The sequence below is a fragment of the Marmota monax genome, unplaced genomic scaffold, assembly GCF_021218885.2.
Source record: "Marmota monax isolate L192 unplaced genomic scaffold, Marmota_monax_Labrador192_F-V1.1 WCK01_AAM20220418_F8-fsc00067, whole genome shotgun sequence".
Taxonomy (NCBI): Eukaryota; Metazoa; Chordata; class Mammalia; order Rodentia; family Sciuridae; genus Marmota; species Marmota monax.
This window is the reverse complement of record NW_026695065.1, coordinates 8,158,635-8,175,957: the sequence shown is the minus strand read 5'-3', so window position 1 is coordinate 8,175,957 and position 17,323 is coordinate 8,158,635. Positions and strand designations below refer to the sequence as shown.

General features: G+C 35.0%; 1 protein-coding gene and 1 non-coding gene across 12 annotated transcripts in view; one reads left to right on the top strand and one right to left on the bottom strand.

Annotated features, from left to right (window-relative positions):
• Diaph2 (diaphanous related formin 2) overlaps positions 1-17,323 on the bottom strand; it is an 867,887-nt gene that overhangs the window by 415,670 nt on the left and 434,894 nt on the right. The gene's annotated exons all lie outside the window — the stretch shown is intronic.
• On the top strand, positions 7,294-7,401 carry LOC124081627 (U6 spliceosomal RNA). The gene has a single exon (XR_006848088.1). It is a non-coding gene; the product is annotated as a U6 spliceosomal RNA (small nuclear RNA).

Below are 17,323 nucleotides of genomic sequence, written 5' to 3'. Positions count from 1 at the left end.
CTGTGAAGGACCTCTCCTGTAGGTAATTTTCCCTTCAGCTAAGATTTAAGCCTATTTCTTCTTGCTTTGTCCTCAGTGTGAACTGAAAATAACTGGTCACTATCCTCTTTATAACAACCTCTCAGAGTCAAGTATGCTTCTCTTTGGTCCTGATCTCTAAACTGAACCAAATAAATGCAGGTATTTCAACTTCTCCACATAGACACTATTCTTCAAATGTTTAATTTTTTTCACAGTGATTAGGACTCATTCAAAATTTCCATTGCAAAGGCTGCTGTCATCTACTGGGAAATAAGGCAAACTTCTTGGTTTTCCATATAAGACCCACTGTGAGAAGGTCTTCCTCTGTTTTTCTAACCTGCTTCCTGCTGCTTTCAGTATGATTACAACTCCCTAAACACATACCACAGTTTCATACTACTGTGCTCTTGCACAGTTGCTTTGTCTAAATGTCCTCCCATCTCTCTCTCTCTTTTTTTTTTTCTGTCAAGTAAATAACTTTACAGTTGAATACTACTCAAGTATCACCTCATTTCTGTAGACTTCGCTATCTTAGGAGTGACTTAGGACTTTTTAGATCATCTTCTCCTCTGTAAACATTTCAACATGGTAGTTTCTTGTACTCAATATGAGCTCTATCAAGGGGAGACACTCTGTTTATACACCCACACACACACACATACACACACATACACAGTACCTAGGAGAATTCTAGAACCTACTAGGCAGTCAATAAATGTGTATGAAAGAATTTTTCTCCACATAAAATCCCTCGTGTGTAGTATAAAGTAATACTTCTAAATTTTACTCTTGTTTTTATGCCCACACACACGTTGACTACAGAGGGAAGCTTCTCCAGGACACCGTATGTGCAAAGAGTTAGGTGGAAGTGAATTCTAGAATAAGTTATAATTTTTCCCACTGTGAGTTGGAGACTGTACTTAATACTAGAGATAAGAGGTAAATAATAAGGTATGGTACCTTTAAAGCTTCCAGTTCAGAATTTAGTGGAAATTATAAAATTATATAGAAAAGACATGGTATAAAAGTAATTTAGTGGCAAATTTCAAAGACTAGTAAAATTAAATATGAAAACTAGGGGGTTAGGGTTGTGGCTCAGTGGTAGAGCACTTGTTTAGCATGTGTGAGGCACTGGGTTCGATCCTCAGAACCACATAAAAATAAATAAATAAAAAATATTACAAAAGAATGATAACTAGAATAGGCATACAAAAAGGCAAAGGCAAACTTGAGAGTCATTGGGGGCAGCAGGATTTATTCAATGAATGATGGCACGAGAAAAAGGGAAAAAAGATTCCAAAAGCTTTAAAGTCATTATGATTAAAAGAATGATGTACTATGCCCAGAAAAGGAAAATGATGATTCTAGAGTGAGCTGGCTTTTAGAAAGGAGATGTCAGTAATATTTTTAAATATATTTTTAGTTGGTGATAGACCTTTATTGTATTCACTTATTTATATATAGTGCTGAGAATTAAACCCAGTACCTCACACATGCCAAGCGAGCACTCTACCACTAAGCCATGACACCAGCCCCTGTCAGTAATATTTTAAACAGAGGTATCAGCTATGTAGACACACTGTCTTGAGAAGATGGTCATGAACTCTCTTTCTGCTTCATTGTATCCAACATGATTTAACCATGCTATGGATCTTAAACATATATATGGCCATATCACTCCCTTCTTTAAAAAAAAGTCAATGGGTCTCAAAAATTTACATAATACTAAATTTTGTGTTCACAATAATTATTGAGCACAGAATTTGCATTCAGCTGAAACCAAGTTTAAAGTTTGACTCACCATTTCCTAGTTCTATGATGCTGGGCTCATAAAAAACTGAATTATAAAATAGGCATTAAATAAGTACCAATGCTCACAGACCCATTAATAGAAAGCAATAAGGATTCTACAGGTAGTGGCACGCAACTATAATCCTATGAGCTTGGGAGGCTGAGACAAGAGGATCTCAAGTTCATTGCTACCCTCAGCAAATTAGTGAATCCCTAATTAACTTAGGGAGAACCTGCTTCAAAATAAAAATAAATACAAAAGACTGGGGATATGGCTCACTGGTTAAGTGATCCTGGGTTCAATTCCTGTTATACCCCCCAAAATCTGAATAAGGTAATACATTATCATAACCACAAGCATTATCCAAATTGGAAGTTATAAGAGCCTACCTTAGCTTCCCATCTTCACATAGAGTAAATCACCATCACTTAAGTCTCTGTGTGGTGTGGTCCCCCTATTACAACTATGATTTCATGTTTGGTTTTATGCCTTTCCCACTCTCAGCTCTATTTTAGCTAGGCCAGACACAACTAAAAGGTTTTGTTGTTGTTGTTGTTGTTGTTGTTGTTGTTGTTTTGTTTTGGTCTGTCCTGTTCACTTTATCTATTCAGCATCTAGAATAATGGCACTCAATATGTATTTGTAGATTGCAAAAATGGGTGAAGATTTCTACCCATTTACTTGTGTTCCTTATCAACTCAGAAGACCCTCCTCTCTTCATCAGGAGGTATCATCTTACCCACCTTAAATGGGGGAGGGGGACCAGCATTCATTACCCATCTACCAGGTGCCTATGTGTCAAGCACTTTGATAAGTGATTTACGTCACTTTTCTTTTACATTCTTGATGCAATTCAGCAAGTTAGTTATTAATATGGTCATTTTAAAGGTAAGTCATAGCACATAATCAGTTTAACCTAATTCACACCACGAATAAGGGTTAGTGTAATTACCTGGTGTGGTTGCTTACGCACACTGGGTATTTGATTCATACCTACAGGACTGCATTAAGATTCATGGGTTATGAAGAGGGGAAGGATCATTCAAAGGTAACAGAGTTACTAGTAAGGAGCCTTTCTAAACTTCCCTGAATAGAATGAGTAATTCTGCTTTTGTTGTCTCAAAGTGGTTTATATATTCTACTTATAGCATTTATCCAAAATATATAATTCTGTTTAGAAAATCAGTCTCATCCAACAGATTGTGACCTCCTGAAAAATTAGGACTGTTATCATTTTTTTCACTAATGTTGAATGAATAAATACTACAGATAAGTCAAAGATGATTAGAGCTAATTTGATGACTAGAGAAATCTTTAGTGTCCTTCAAGCAATGTTGCAGTACAGTGCAAAGGATACAAAATTAAAAGGAATGGGTGGCCAGAGAGAGGAAGTAACATGTAAGGATAATTTATTCAAAATATTGACTGTGGATAATAACTGGATAATAGAGGGGGCAGCAGAGCCAGCAGCTGGAAAATGGTGAGGCTAGTGACAAAAAGTTATTATAATTATCATCTTAAATAAGTTCAGCATAATTAGGCCTGAGGGGAATAAGCACTGGAAGAAATAAGAATGAACAATTGAGAATTCATGGACACTGACTACTTTATTGGTTCTCAAACTGTGATCTTTGAACCAAGAGTCTCAGCCTTACCTGGGAACTTATTAGAAATATAAATTTTGGAATCTGGGCTCAAATTAAGTGAATCAGAAACTTTGAGGTTTTGGTCTCACATTTTGTATTTTAATGTGTTAGGGAGATAAATCTGAGAGCCACTAAGGCAAACTTGAAGGAAATTTCCAGATGAGAAGGTGCTTGGGAATTATCTTCATATTTCCTAGGCACTCTTACAATTACTTTTAAACATAACAAGTTTAATTGTCAACATGTTTTCAAAGCTTGAAGTCAATTTACAACTAGAGAATTATGTAGCAATTTGTGGATTATGAGGGATAGAATTGCTCTGAATATTCTTGATTCATTAATAAAAGAAATGAGACTGATTTATACCATAATTTAGCATCTACTAGTGCAAGAAGAGATGAGCCAAATGGCATGCCCCATGTTGTGAAGATTTCAGATACATGTTCATAAGTCTTCCAAACTCACTCTCATCCTTCACCTGAAAGTGTATTAAAACACACTTAAATAACTCTATAGTGAATTTTGTCTACTATGATCAGCAGAGTGATGGACTAGATAAAATGGCATATCATCCATGCTTTCCAAGCTAACACCGGCTGCAAATTTGCTTCTTATTGGCACATTTAAATTATTGCTCAGATATTTACCCAGGAATTTTGAATCAGAATACAAAATTTTATGTTGCAGATAACAGAGTTCAGTGCTTAACATCAAAGTTCATAAACTGTTAATGAATTTCCCATGTCTGAGTTTCACTGCCATTGCATTGACTTTTAGAAGCCTAATATCTTTACCCTTACACTAAACAGTTCACTTATATGAAATCAGACCACAGTGTGTGTATATAAAGAATAAGGAAAGGAAAGGAGGAAACACTATCCCTGTCCTTCAACTGGCATATGCTGGTACTGCATTACCAGTCTCAGCATTCCCATTCAGGGTTGAAAGTCAAGTGTGAGGATGTTGCTCAGTTAGTGCATTACATATTATATTGTGTCAAAGCAGTAGGCCTAATACCACTGCCCAAAAGCAATCTTACACCTCAAATGTAAAGTGGTGCAGAGAAGGATAAGAAGGATTACAGGAATAAATATTCATCCAGCCTCATGAAATGGGTGCTCTTCTGGAAAGAGGCAGAAATGCATGGGGGGAGCACCATGCTCTTGCACAAATTGCTGTTGAATGCATATCTGAGACAAAAACTGATTCACACATAAAGAATGAAAGAAATGAAATGTTATCACTTAAGGAAACGTTTCTGGGCACACTTAAACAGATCTATTATCAAAGTGTATTAAAACATTAGTGTGAGATAACTTCCCACATCTACAAGACTGTATCAGAAGGAAGCCCTTTCAGAGCTCCTCCTATTACATGATATTTACAGAAATGGTCTCATGGATCTCGGCAAACCTAACAGGTCCCATACTCAGAAAAACCCAAAATTTCCTCATCCCTCTGTATCAAGGAAATAGCCCTAACATATAGCAACACATCACAGTACACATTTATATTGAACAGTCCTTGAAAAAGAGATACTGAAATACAGTAAAAAATCTGGTTGAGCCATTGAAACAAAACCATCAACCAATACAATCAGATAATTCAACTTTATAAGCTTTAGTAAAAATTTTCCTAATCATGGCTTCTTTTCCCTCTATTATGTTTGTATATTCTTGGAACAGTTAATATTTAAGCAATCATGAATGCTCCAGTGCATATATCAAAACAACTAGTACTGCTTGCCAGTCTTCATACAGCACATGAATTCTAATGTTAGTCTCCTTTATTTAAACAAAATTAAGTTCTGTGCTCTCTGCCAAGGGTTGTTTACAAATTATTGCATTCTTCAACACCACCACACATTGCAATAACATTGAGAAAGATAAAGTATTTCTAAGAATTGCAATTACCATAAAGACATTAGCTTTGTAGCTACGACCAGACAGGTTTAATACACATTTTCCTGGTTTTATTTCTAAATCTGTAACCAAAAATGCCTTTTTGGGGGGTCCTACATGACCAGGACTGACATTAATTCAGCCAAATGTAATTTATGGTGGAAAGATGTCTTAATTCTTTATGTAGGCCCGATTGTCCCTTTTTTACACTCTTGATTTTGGTCTTATAATGGTATTGCCAACAAAAAGGGAACAGATGATATCAACTGTATAAAAAGTCAAGCAATTTAAGAGTTTTACACTTGTTAGCTTAATTTATTGTAGCAATCTGTGAAAGGAGAGCTTAAACTTGAAACCATGACAACATTAAATGGAATAAGGATTCATCTCAATTGCCACCTTTAGGCCCAGCAGGGCACTCATGATGTTAGCTTCTCAGACAAGACAATTACTGCTTTCCTACACTTCCTGCTCCACCTCTCAGTATTTTCCTTTCTAGTTCCACTTATTCAAGGAGAAAATGCTGCAAGTGCATTAGCCTAATGTAGCTGTGACCAGTGGCAAATCAACAACTATTTGTACTCATTTTTGTAAAGCCCAGAATAAATTAATGAAATATGTCTATACTTAACAAAGAAAAGTTGTTCTGCTACTTTCAAGTGTTTTCAATTAATCAACCTGTCTATATTAGGTTTACTAACTAGAAACTCTTCTGAGAACAGATTTAATAAAAATCAAATTATTTTAAATTGGTATAGAAATAGTTTATGAACAAGAATATCTCTTGGGTATTAAATGGTTTCTTCTCAGATATAAACACTTAGCTAAAACATTTAACTTTTATTACAATGAGTATTTTACTTAAAACTGTTAGTCAGTCATGGTGGTGCATGCCTGTAATCCCAAATACTTGGGAGGCTGAGGCAGGAGGATCTCGAGTACAAGGCCACCCTGGGCAACAGAGTGAGACCCCACACACACAATATAATAAAATAAAGGAAATAACAAAATTGTTTATATTAGCCTTTGGAGTGGGTCAAATAATAATTTTCCTATTGCTGTTTTCTCCATACATAGTTCCAAAGATTAGAACAAACTGGTTTAAGACATGTATTATTTGGAAAGATAACTAGAATTCAGCATTTTAAAGTTAGGGATGTTTTTTAACTATGTTGATGCTAGTGGCTATATTCATTCATTAATTTCCACTGCTACATACTATTTTGCCATATAACTAATTTTAGTTATATTTTCCTGTTGAAAATTTTCCTTAAGGACTTTTCATTTACTTTTTTTTTTTAGCAGGGGGCACAGGGAAATCATTATTTCAGATATTATTACAGATAATCCTGTTGTAAACATCCTTTCTCATTGAAGTAAAATACACATGAAATATATCATTTAACCATTTTAAATGTATAGTTCAATGGCATTAAGTACATTGACACTGTTGTACACCCATCACCACTTTCCATCTTCAGAGGTTCTTATCATCCCTAACTGAAATTGTTCCTATTAAACACAAACATTTCATCCTACTCTCTCCTTAATGCTTGGTAACCACTACTCTACTTTCTTGTATCTATGAATTTGACTATTCTAGGTAACTCTCAAATAAGCAGAATCATACAATATCTGTCATTCTGTGTGTGGTTTATTTCACTCTGTAAATGTCTTCAAGGATCACATATGCATGTACCAGAAATTCATTCTTTTATTTATTATTTTGGTGGTGCTATGGATGAAATTCAGGGCCTCCCACATGATACGCAGGTGCTCTACAACTGAATTACATCTCTCCAGCCCCTAAAATTTCATTATTCTTTAAGGCAGAATACTATCCAATTATACCTATACACTAAGCTTTGTATGTCCATTCATCTATCCATGGACGTTTGGATCTTTCCAACTTTTTCTTATTAAAAATAATGCTGTGCTTGCTTCGACAGCATATATACTAAAAATGGGAACGATACAGAGAAGAATAGCATGGCCCCTGCACAAGAATGGCATGCAAATTCGTGAAGCGTTTCATATTAAAAAAATAAATAATGCTGGGCTTGGGTTGTGGCTCAGTGGTAGTGCACTTGCCATGCACATGTGATGCACTGGGTTCGATCCTTGGCACTAAATAAAAATAGATAAAGATATTTGGTACATCTACAACTAAAAAAAATTAAAAGAATAATACTATTCTGAATATTAGTGTGCAATCACTGGAATCCCTACTTTCATGACTTTTATGTATATACCCAGAAGTAAAATTGCTGAATTATACAATAATTTTTAACTTAATTTTGTGATAACCACCATACAGTTTCCCATCTTACACTCTTACTAGTAATATATAAGGATCTCAATTTCCACAAATCCTTCCCAACACTTGTTTTGTGGTTTAGTTTTGACAGCAATTATTTTAATAGGTACAAAGTAGTATTTCATTGTGCTTTTGCTAATAATTAGTGATGGTGAACAACTTTTCACATGCTTATATCTTCTTGGAGAAATATCGATTTAAAAAGTCCTTTGCCTATTTTTTTTTTAACTGTGTTCCTTGTTTTTGTGTTACCAAGTCATAGGAGTTCTTCACATATTCTGGATATTAACTTGTTATTGGATACCTAATTCACAAATTTATTCTCCATTTCTGTATGTAGTCTTTTTACTTTGTTGATATGACCTTTGATGGTGTGATCATTCTTGAATATCTGTCAAGAGTACTGATTTAGCAGATCTGGGTATTGTTCCTTCAACATTTCTAGACTGTACCAAATTGTCTTCTACAATGCATGCACCCAGTTACTATTTTATCAGCAATTCCCTTTATTCCTCATCTTTATTTTGACTTTACTTAATTTAATCGTATAAATAAAAATGATTTGAACAATTTGGAAAACAATATCTTTTCAAATGAAACCTATACTTTCCATATGGCTCAACTTTCCTACACCTAGCTAATTGTGCAATAAAAGTGGAAACCCATATGCAGCAAAATGAAATTAAGCCCCTATCCCTCACCATGCAAAAAACTTAACTCAAAGTGGATTAAGGACCTAGGAATTAAACCAGAGACCCTGCACCTAATCGAAGAAAAAGTAGGCCCAATTATTCATCATGTTGGATTAGGCCCTCACTTCCTTAATAAGACTCATATGGCACAAGAAATAAAATCAAGAATTGATAAATTGGATGGATTCAAACTGAAAATCTTCTTCTCAGCAAAATCATCATCATCATCATCATCATCATCATCATCAGTGAGGTGAATAGAGAGCCTACAGAATTGGAGCAAAGTCTTACCACTTGCACATCAGATAGAGCACCTTTAGGATACATAAAAACTCAAAAAACTTAAAACAAAAATAACCCAAACAGTAAATGGGCCAAGGAACTGAACAGACACTTCTCAGAAGGTGATATACAATCAATCAACAAACATAAGAAAAAAAGTTCAACATCACTAGCAATTAGAAAAATCAAAACCACTCTAAGATTTCATCTCACTCAAGTCAGAATGGCAGTTATTAAGAATACAAACAATAATATGTGTTGGTGAGGATGTGGGGGAAAAGGCACACTCATACATTGCCAGTGGGACTGAAAATTGGTGCAGCCAATATGGAAAGCAGTATGGAGATTCCTTGACAAACGGGGAATGGAACAACCATTTGGCCCAGCTACCACATTCCTGCGTCTATACCCAAAGGACTTAAAAACAGCATACTACAGAGACACAGCCACATCAATGTTTATAGCAGCACAATTCACAATAGCTAAACTGTGGAATCAAACTAGATGCTCTTCAGTAGATGAATGGATTAAAAAAAACTGTGGTATACTTATACAATAGAATATTACTCAGCATTAAAAGAGAATAAAATCATGGAATTTGGGCTGGGATTGTAGCTCAGTTGTAGAGTGCTTCCCTAGCATTTGTGAGGCACTGGGTTTGATTCTCAGCATGACTGTTGAGAGCCACAGCCAAAGGGGCCCCAGCAAACTTCCAGCTGCCAGCAAACTTCCAGCTGCTGGCTGATGATTGGCTCACAGCGGCCCCAGCAACATCTAGCTGATTGGCTCCTCGGCCCCAGCAACATCTAGCTGATTGGCTCCTCTGCGGTGATGCTCATTGGGCTGTTTCCCTGCTCTTTCAGACCACGGAGCTGCTCATTGGGGGACTTTTTTGGCTCCGCCCACGTGACCCAGCCAATCGGCCTCAAGAGCAGGAGGATTGTGGGAGGTGGAGAGAAGCTTGTGGGGGAGAGAGAGGCTTGTGGAAAGCCGGTGGTGGCAGTTGAGGCTCTGAGGGTTTTTCCTGAGAGGCTGTTTTGTTTGGCGTGTGTGGTTCTAAAAATAAAGTTAGTTTCTTTTGACAAGTGGCTCCTGATTGTGCCCAGCCAGACTGCGGCATTCCAGCTGCCAGCACATGACATATAAATAAAATAAAGGCACACTGACAATTTTAAAAATATTTTTAAAAAATCATGGAATTTGTAGGTAAATGGATGGAGTTGGAGAACATTATGCTAAGTGAAAAAAGCCATTCCAAAAAAGTAAAGACCAAATGTTTTATCTGATATGTGGATGCTGATCCATAATGGGGATGGGGGGCAGCATGAGAGAAATGGAGCAACTTTAGATAGGGTAAAGGCTAGAGAGGAAAACAGAAGGCACATTAGGGTAGGAAAGATGGTGGAATGATATGAACATAATTACCCTAAGATCACGTATGGAGACATGAATGGTATATGACTCTACTTTGTGAACAACTAGAGGCATGAAAAATTGTGCTCTATATGTGCTCTATGAATTGAAATGAATTCTGCTGTCATGTACAACAAATTTGAATAAATAAATAAATTTAAAATTAAAAAAAGAAGCTTGGTTAGGTTTAAGCTCTATTAACCATGAACACATTTGACTTCTGATAAAATAACAATATAAAAACCCAATAAAAGTCCTAAGGAGATGCTTTAAGATATCAATTAATAATCTGGTCTTTCTCATATATTTCAAAAAACCTGAAATTTGGAATCAAGAAGGGATCTGAATGGGCCAGTCTGTGACTGATGAAAAATCCTTGCAATTCAGTATCTTCATGTTTCCCCCAAATATTTGAATGTAGCTTATAATACTTTATTTCCTTAAGCACAAATTTCCAAGTATTCTTTTTTAATAAGTGCACCTTCTCACTTGTTTGAATTTGAAGACTTGAGCTCCTTTCCTAAAACAATAACCCTTCACACACCTTATATTTCCTCATTCCTGGATGCTTGGATTATAAAGCGATCCCTCATACTAAATGTTAAACAGAAACCTTCTTAATTACTATTTATATCGAAAATTTCATGACAGCCTCTTCATGACAGAAATATGATGGTTCTACATAATTATTGAATCAGAAGGGATATGGCATAGAACAGTCATAGAGTAGTATCATTTTTATAGTTTTGGAAAACTTCCTGATGAGTTTTATTTAAAAATAAAAACTAATGACATTTATTTATATGTAGAAAATAGTAATTTGAGAAACATTTTTAAAAATACCATTATTAGCCAGGCATGGTGGCGCTTGCCTATAATCCCAGTGGCTCAGGAGGCTGAGACAGGTGGATTCTGAGTTCAAAGCCAGCCTCAGCAAAAGTGGGGATGTAAGCAAATCAGTGAGACCCTGTCTCTAAATAAAATATAAAATAGGGATGGGGATGTAGCTCAGTAGTCGAGTACCCTTGAGTTCAATCACCAGTTCCCCCACACAAAAAAAAAAATAGTGTAAGAGGAAAGAGAGTAGCATGCAAATCAAGATTTTAAATGGGGGGCAGGAAACGAAGGGAGAAAAATCAAAGAAGGGCAAGGATTTGTGCTTGCCCCCATGAAATAAGTCAAGGAAAGTAAGACTGAAAATATTATTTGTATAATAGAAGTGAAGTAAATGTTATAAATGGGGCCAGTATTGTAGTATTCCTTTACAAAGAGGTAGAGCAGCTTTTCAGTGTGGGATATGTATTGTCTTGTAGTTAGTTAGCCAGTATTTATGAACAACACTATTTATTTTTCATGTGTGTTATTAATATAAAATCCATTCTGCTTTATACATACACACACACATACACACAGTATTCTCTCCTGTCTCTTGCTTTAGTATTACAATGTTCTATATCTAACAACTAGCTCATAAGTAATCCAAGGACTGGAGATATATGTTTTATTTCTCTTTATCCCTGCAAAATATCTAACACTGGTTTCCACAGAGAGTAAAGCCTCAATAAATATGATCAACTAGCTACCTAAGTTCTAACTAAAAGGAATTTAAATGAATATAAATAATTCTTAGATTCTCCAAAATTACCACAGAGTTTTATGTTCACATTAACTGCCACTTTATAAACCACCTTCCATGGTCATTGGTTCTCCTTGTTAAGACTGCACAATGCCTGAAGTAGGACAGCTTCATTTGACATGAAAATCAGTTTGTAAAACTGTAGCCATGGGTTTGTAGTTGGTGTTTTTTATTTGTGTGTGTGTGGTGTGTGTGTGTGTGTTGCTGGGGATCAAACCGAGGGACCTTGTGTATGCCAAGCAAGTGCTCTTCCATTGAGCTACATCCTCAGCCCTGCAGCCATGTGTTTTCAACAACAGCTTCACACAGGGTTGAAATCCCCTTTGAACAGAGCTTTTATAGAATAAAAAGGCATTTGTTTTCAAACTTACTAATTATATTCACTAAATGCTGTTCATGTTGTCAACTTTCCCCCACTGTGAGAATTACAAAATCAGTCATAAGATTAAACTCAGAAAATGACTACCGCAATTCACAGAATACTAAGCCAGCTGGGTTCATTTAAATCCTCTATGGAAACAGTCTTTGTGGTGAACCAAGTAAGACCCACAGCTAGTCCCATAAATCATCATTTTTTGCCTACTCCAGTACTGACAACATGTATTGCCACTTCTGGTATGTGGGGGGACTCATCATAATCATCCCCCAAATTTTGTAAACTAGAGAATTATTCATCTCTGCCAGTAATACTACTCAGAACAGCTCATCATCCTCATTATTGTTTAGTTACAATGAATTCAACAAGTATAATTATGGCACAGTATACGCTTTACCCTTTTCTTTTGTATTAGTGTATGAGAATATAATTTTTGAAAAAAAGAATGAAAATATCGATATATTCTTGTTCACTGTTTCCGTGAAATAGATTTGTATTGAATGAGTCAAAACTAAGCCATAAGTGGGCTGGTCTTGTGGCTCAGTGGTAGAGCGCTTGCCTAGCATATATGAGGCACTGGTTTCAATTCTCAGCACCATATACAAACAAAGAAATAAATAAAGGTCTCTCAGTACTTAATAAAAATTTTAAAAGGAAACTAAGCCATACATGAGTCCTCTACAGAAATTACATCTTTCACTCCAGTTCTGAATACAAATATATATAGTTGATTTTTTAATACTTATTATTTTCAGAATCTAAAGAACATAATTTGGCAACTCTTATTTTTTCAATTCTATCTACAATTATTTCCATTTATGTAAAAGAATAAACATTAACTTAATCCTGTTGTTCTGATAACATAATTCTGAAAATCACTCCTGGTTTCCTTTAAACTTACTTTCTTTTCTCTGTCATTCTCTCTTTCAACACTATATATATATATATATATATATATATATATATATATATATATATATATATATAACATATAAGTTAAATCAGATAGTAGCCCAGGTTTTATAATATTAATCAATGCATCAATGCACATAAGGACCTGGTGTGTGTGCCTGCATGAGCATGTGCATTTGTGTGTGTGTTTAGGGGCTAAACTATTTTAATGTACATATAACTATAATAGAGAAAAATATGTTGAGGAACAAAAGGAGTCTTTGAAGCAGTCAGTATTGACAAGGAGTAGTAATCAAGTCTACATCAGATAAATTACATTTAGAAACTAGAGAATTTAAGAAACTGAAAATTTGGAGGTATAATGAAGTTTTCCCAAAAGCAAAACTACAGTATTGTAAATGTGATGATGTGTAAACAGATGTAATCAAATTCTGATAAAACAAGCACGTATTAGCTAATTTGCACCAATGAATGTAAATTAATGATTTCAACTAAAAAAAAAAATCTTTTAAGTAAGCTCATGGGACTTCTATATTTTTAGAAGCAAGGAAGAGAATAAGGTATAAGTTTATTTGTTTTAGTCATGACTCACATTTTCAAAAAAGATATTCTGAGAAACATACTCTTTCATAACTACAACAATTTGAACAAGTATATCTACAAACGTTGTTAATTCCTGTGATTAACATGATCATGTAGCTTTCCCCCTGTTGGGGTTGGCTTATTAGAAAGTTAGAATGTGGGCTACAGAGAGTAAGAGAGATAATAACTTAGCCAGACATTGTGGCACATGCCTGTGATCCCTGCAACTCAGGAGGCTGAGGCAGGAGGATAACAAGTTTGACATCACACTTAGCAACTTAGCAAAACCTGGTCACAAAACAAAAAGGAATGGTGAAGTAAAGGTAAAGTGATCCTGGTTTGAATCCCCAGTTAAAAAAGAGAGAGAGAGAGAGAGAGAGAGAGAGAGAGAGAGAGAGAGAGAGAGAGAGACAGAGAGAGAGAGAGAGATATCTCAATATAATATGCATCCATCTCAAGGTCTTAAAAAAGAACCAACCAAATCCAAAATTGGCAGAAGGAAAGAAGAGATGAGACTAATAAAGATCAGAGACAGAGAAATAGAGAGAGACAGGCCACTATGAAGACAGAGGTAAGTATGACTTTGACCAAGTACACAAAAGTACACTATAGAATATAGGTAAGGAGACCAAACCAGATACCCTGCATTTTAGGAGTGGGAAAAGAGCTGATTTTCTAATTGAAGAACAATACTTCAAAGCACACAGGAGTATAAAGTCAAGGCAACATAATCAGCTGTCTCCAACTTTAACAGGGTGGCCTTTTTAAATTAGATAAAGTCAGAAGAAGAAGCCTGTGTTCATTCAGATTTTTAATGGCATAGAGGAAATAAGAGGTGAGGACTTTGGATTGGATGTCTGAGCAAATATTAGATTTATTACTGGAGAAATTACTGAAGCAATCAATCTTCCATGGGTGTCTGAGCTAATATTAGATTTATTACTGGAGAAATTACTGAAGCAATATTCCACACCCTGGGTACTAGGGATTGAATGCAGAGATGCTCTATCACTATTCTTTCACATTTTTCATTTTGTGACAGGGTCTTACTAAGATCCTATCGCTGGCCTCAGATATAATACCCTCCTGCTTCAGCCTCCTGAGGAGCTGGGATTACAAGCTTGAGTCAGCATGTTTCACCGAAAGCAATCTTTCACTATCACCATTTGCCTAGGAGCATAAATCCATATGCACAGGTTAACAGTATGTGCTTCAGGATGTATAATGAGTAACAACATATGGTAATAGAAGATCTTACGGAAAACTATTTCCTTAAAAAAAACTAAAATTAATATTCTATAAACTTAAACTCTTCTGGGCGAATTGACTCAAGTAATATTAACGTTTTCTGCCTTAGAGTTACAAATTTTGGTGTACTGATTTACACAATGAACTACAGAAAACAAAAAGATATGACACAATTATAAAGCCAACTATAGAATGTTACCATTGGCATAATACCACAATATAACATTCACTTTTAAGTTTGAGAAACTATTCAGTGGTTCTTGATGATGAGAGCCCAGTAAATACAATACAATAAAATACATGGACTTAAATAAAGGTCAAACATCACATTAATTGAACAAAGGAAACTATTTAAAATTAAGAATGATATCCTATCCTTGTGTCATTCTGTGGAGATTAGTTATTCCAAAGGTCTAAACTAGTGAATGTTCTGGTTTCATTGTAATATAATGAGGTACAGACAGACCCTTAAATCGAAATGTTTGCATGCCCTGATCATGAATTATGAACAAATGCTACAGTGTGTCAGTATATTATATGCTGACATTTTAAATGCAAAGTACCATAATGCACTCCTCTACATTTTACCATAGCATAACATCATATATCACTGATTACCAAAGAGTGACTTGGATGGTTCAACAAATGAAAACTGTTTGCTGCAAGCAACCTCACCGAAAGAAAAGTTTAAAGGATCCAAAGAGAAGAAGAAATCTGGACAGAAGACCCATTATTTCACCTCACTTCTCACTTGGTAAAGGGTCTAATCTTCCTTCCATAGATTTTTTTCCCCAAGCTAAATTATAAACCTCAAAGTCATTTTCTTCTTGACAAACTGTCAAATAATGCTAAACCCTGACAGGAAAAAGCATATTTTGGTGAAGTCAAATAGTCAGTGCAAATTACAAAAATAACAGGATCCACTGAAAAATTTGTTAGAGTCATAAAAGAAGATGGATCCCACCTCTGCCTTTGTCACTTAGTGATCACTGGTAAGACATCTCTCTGGAGAGCAGATTCACATCTATAAATTTTGAGAATAGCAGTCAACATTGCCTGTATAAAACTGATATACTCAGAGAATTTACATAACAACAGGAGATGGCTTTATAATTATTCAGATTATTAGGTGTCATTTTATTTTACACACACACACACACACACACACACCCCTACACATCTTTATTGCCTGGATACATTTCAGTCTATCATAGGAAGAGAAACTTTCTATTAATATGACTATGATTACTTCCAACTGAATTTAAGGAAAAAAATAGAGTCCAAGTTTCATAAGCTGCCAGAGAGCCATAAAAATCCACATGAGGTGTTTGTTGTTGTTGTTTCTGTTTTTTCCATTTTCCAAAATCTGTAAGTGGCAGAGTTTGTTCTGTAAAGCTCTGTCGAAATGAACCAAGTATGACCAAAATTCACTTATAATGCAATGAGAAGCAGGGTGTGCCGCTGCTTTGGATACAGAAAACCCAGACTTAAGTCCCATCTTCCATACTTTCTAGCTTCCTAATATTAGAAATATTATACAAACTCACGGGGATTTAGTCTTCTAATTTTCAAAATGGGGTTAATAATACTTAACTTCATTGAACACAAAGAAAGTACTTCACAAACTATAAAAGACAACTACCTAAAAGTATAGACTGTTTCCAGGATTTACTAATATTTGTAAGATTATTTTTCAGAAAATCCTAAGGTGTTTATTTTCTAAATTATCTGTATTTTTAAATTAATATTCCCATATTAATTTATTTATTAACCCATGATTGAAGGTGTAATAGTGGTTTAGGTTTATAGGAAACAATACATTTTTTATGTCTTTAAATATGAGCCATAACAAAATCTTATAATTACATATTTAAATGTTTTGCTGGTAAAAATATGCCCTATATACCTGTGAGAAACAAAATTCACTTAAAAAAACAATAAAAATATTAACATTTATGCTGAATATTAACAACAAACTTCTAATTAATTAAATTGCCTTTCACTCAACAGCCATTTATTAAGGGTTTCATACATAATAGACACTGGGGATATAATGTAGAATAAAGTATCCACCCAAATTTGATGAGTTATGAATCTTGAGAAGGAGACCGAAAAATAAGAGTTAAGTTATAATAAGTCCTAAGTGAGGACACAGCAAGAAAGTGGTGTAGCCAGAGGAGGAAAGCTTCACCAGAAACCACCTTGACCTTGGACCTCACATCTCCAAAACTTTGAAAAAACAAATTTCTATTGTATAAGCCATCTGCCCTATGGTATTTCTATTATGGCAGCCTAAGATGACTAAAACACTAACCAAAGTAGTTTCCCCTTTTGACCATAAGTCTTTTTGCTGTAGACTGGAGAGGCTAGACTAGATATCTTCTTATGCTAAATTCTAAGTTTGTATGGACAGAATCCACATCATTTCAGCTAAATTAGACAATGTGAAATTTTTGAAGTATATGAGATTTTTTTTCTTAGGTTTTTATAGATTTTTCTCTTGGA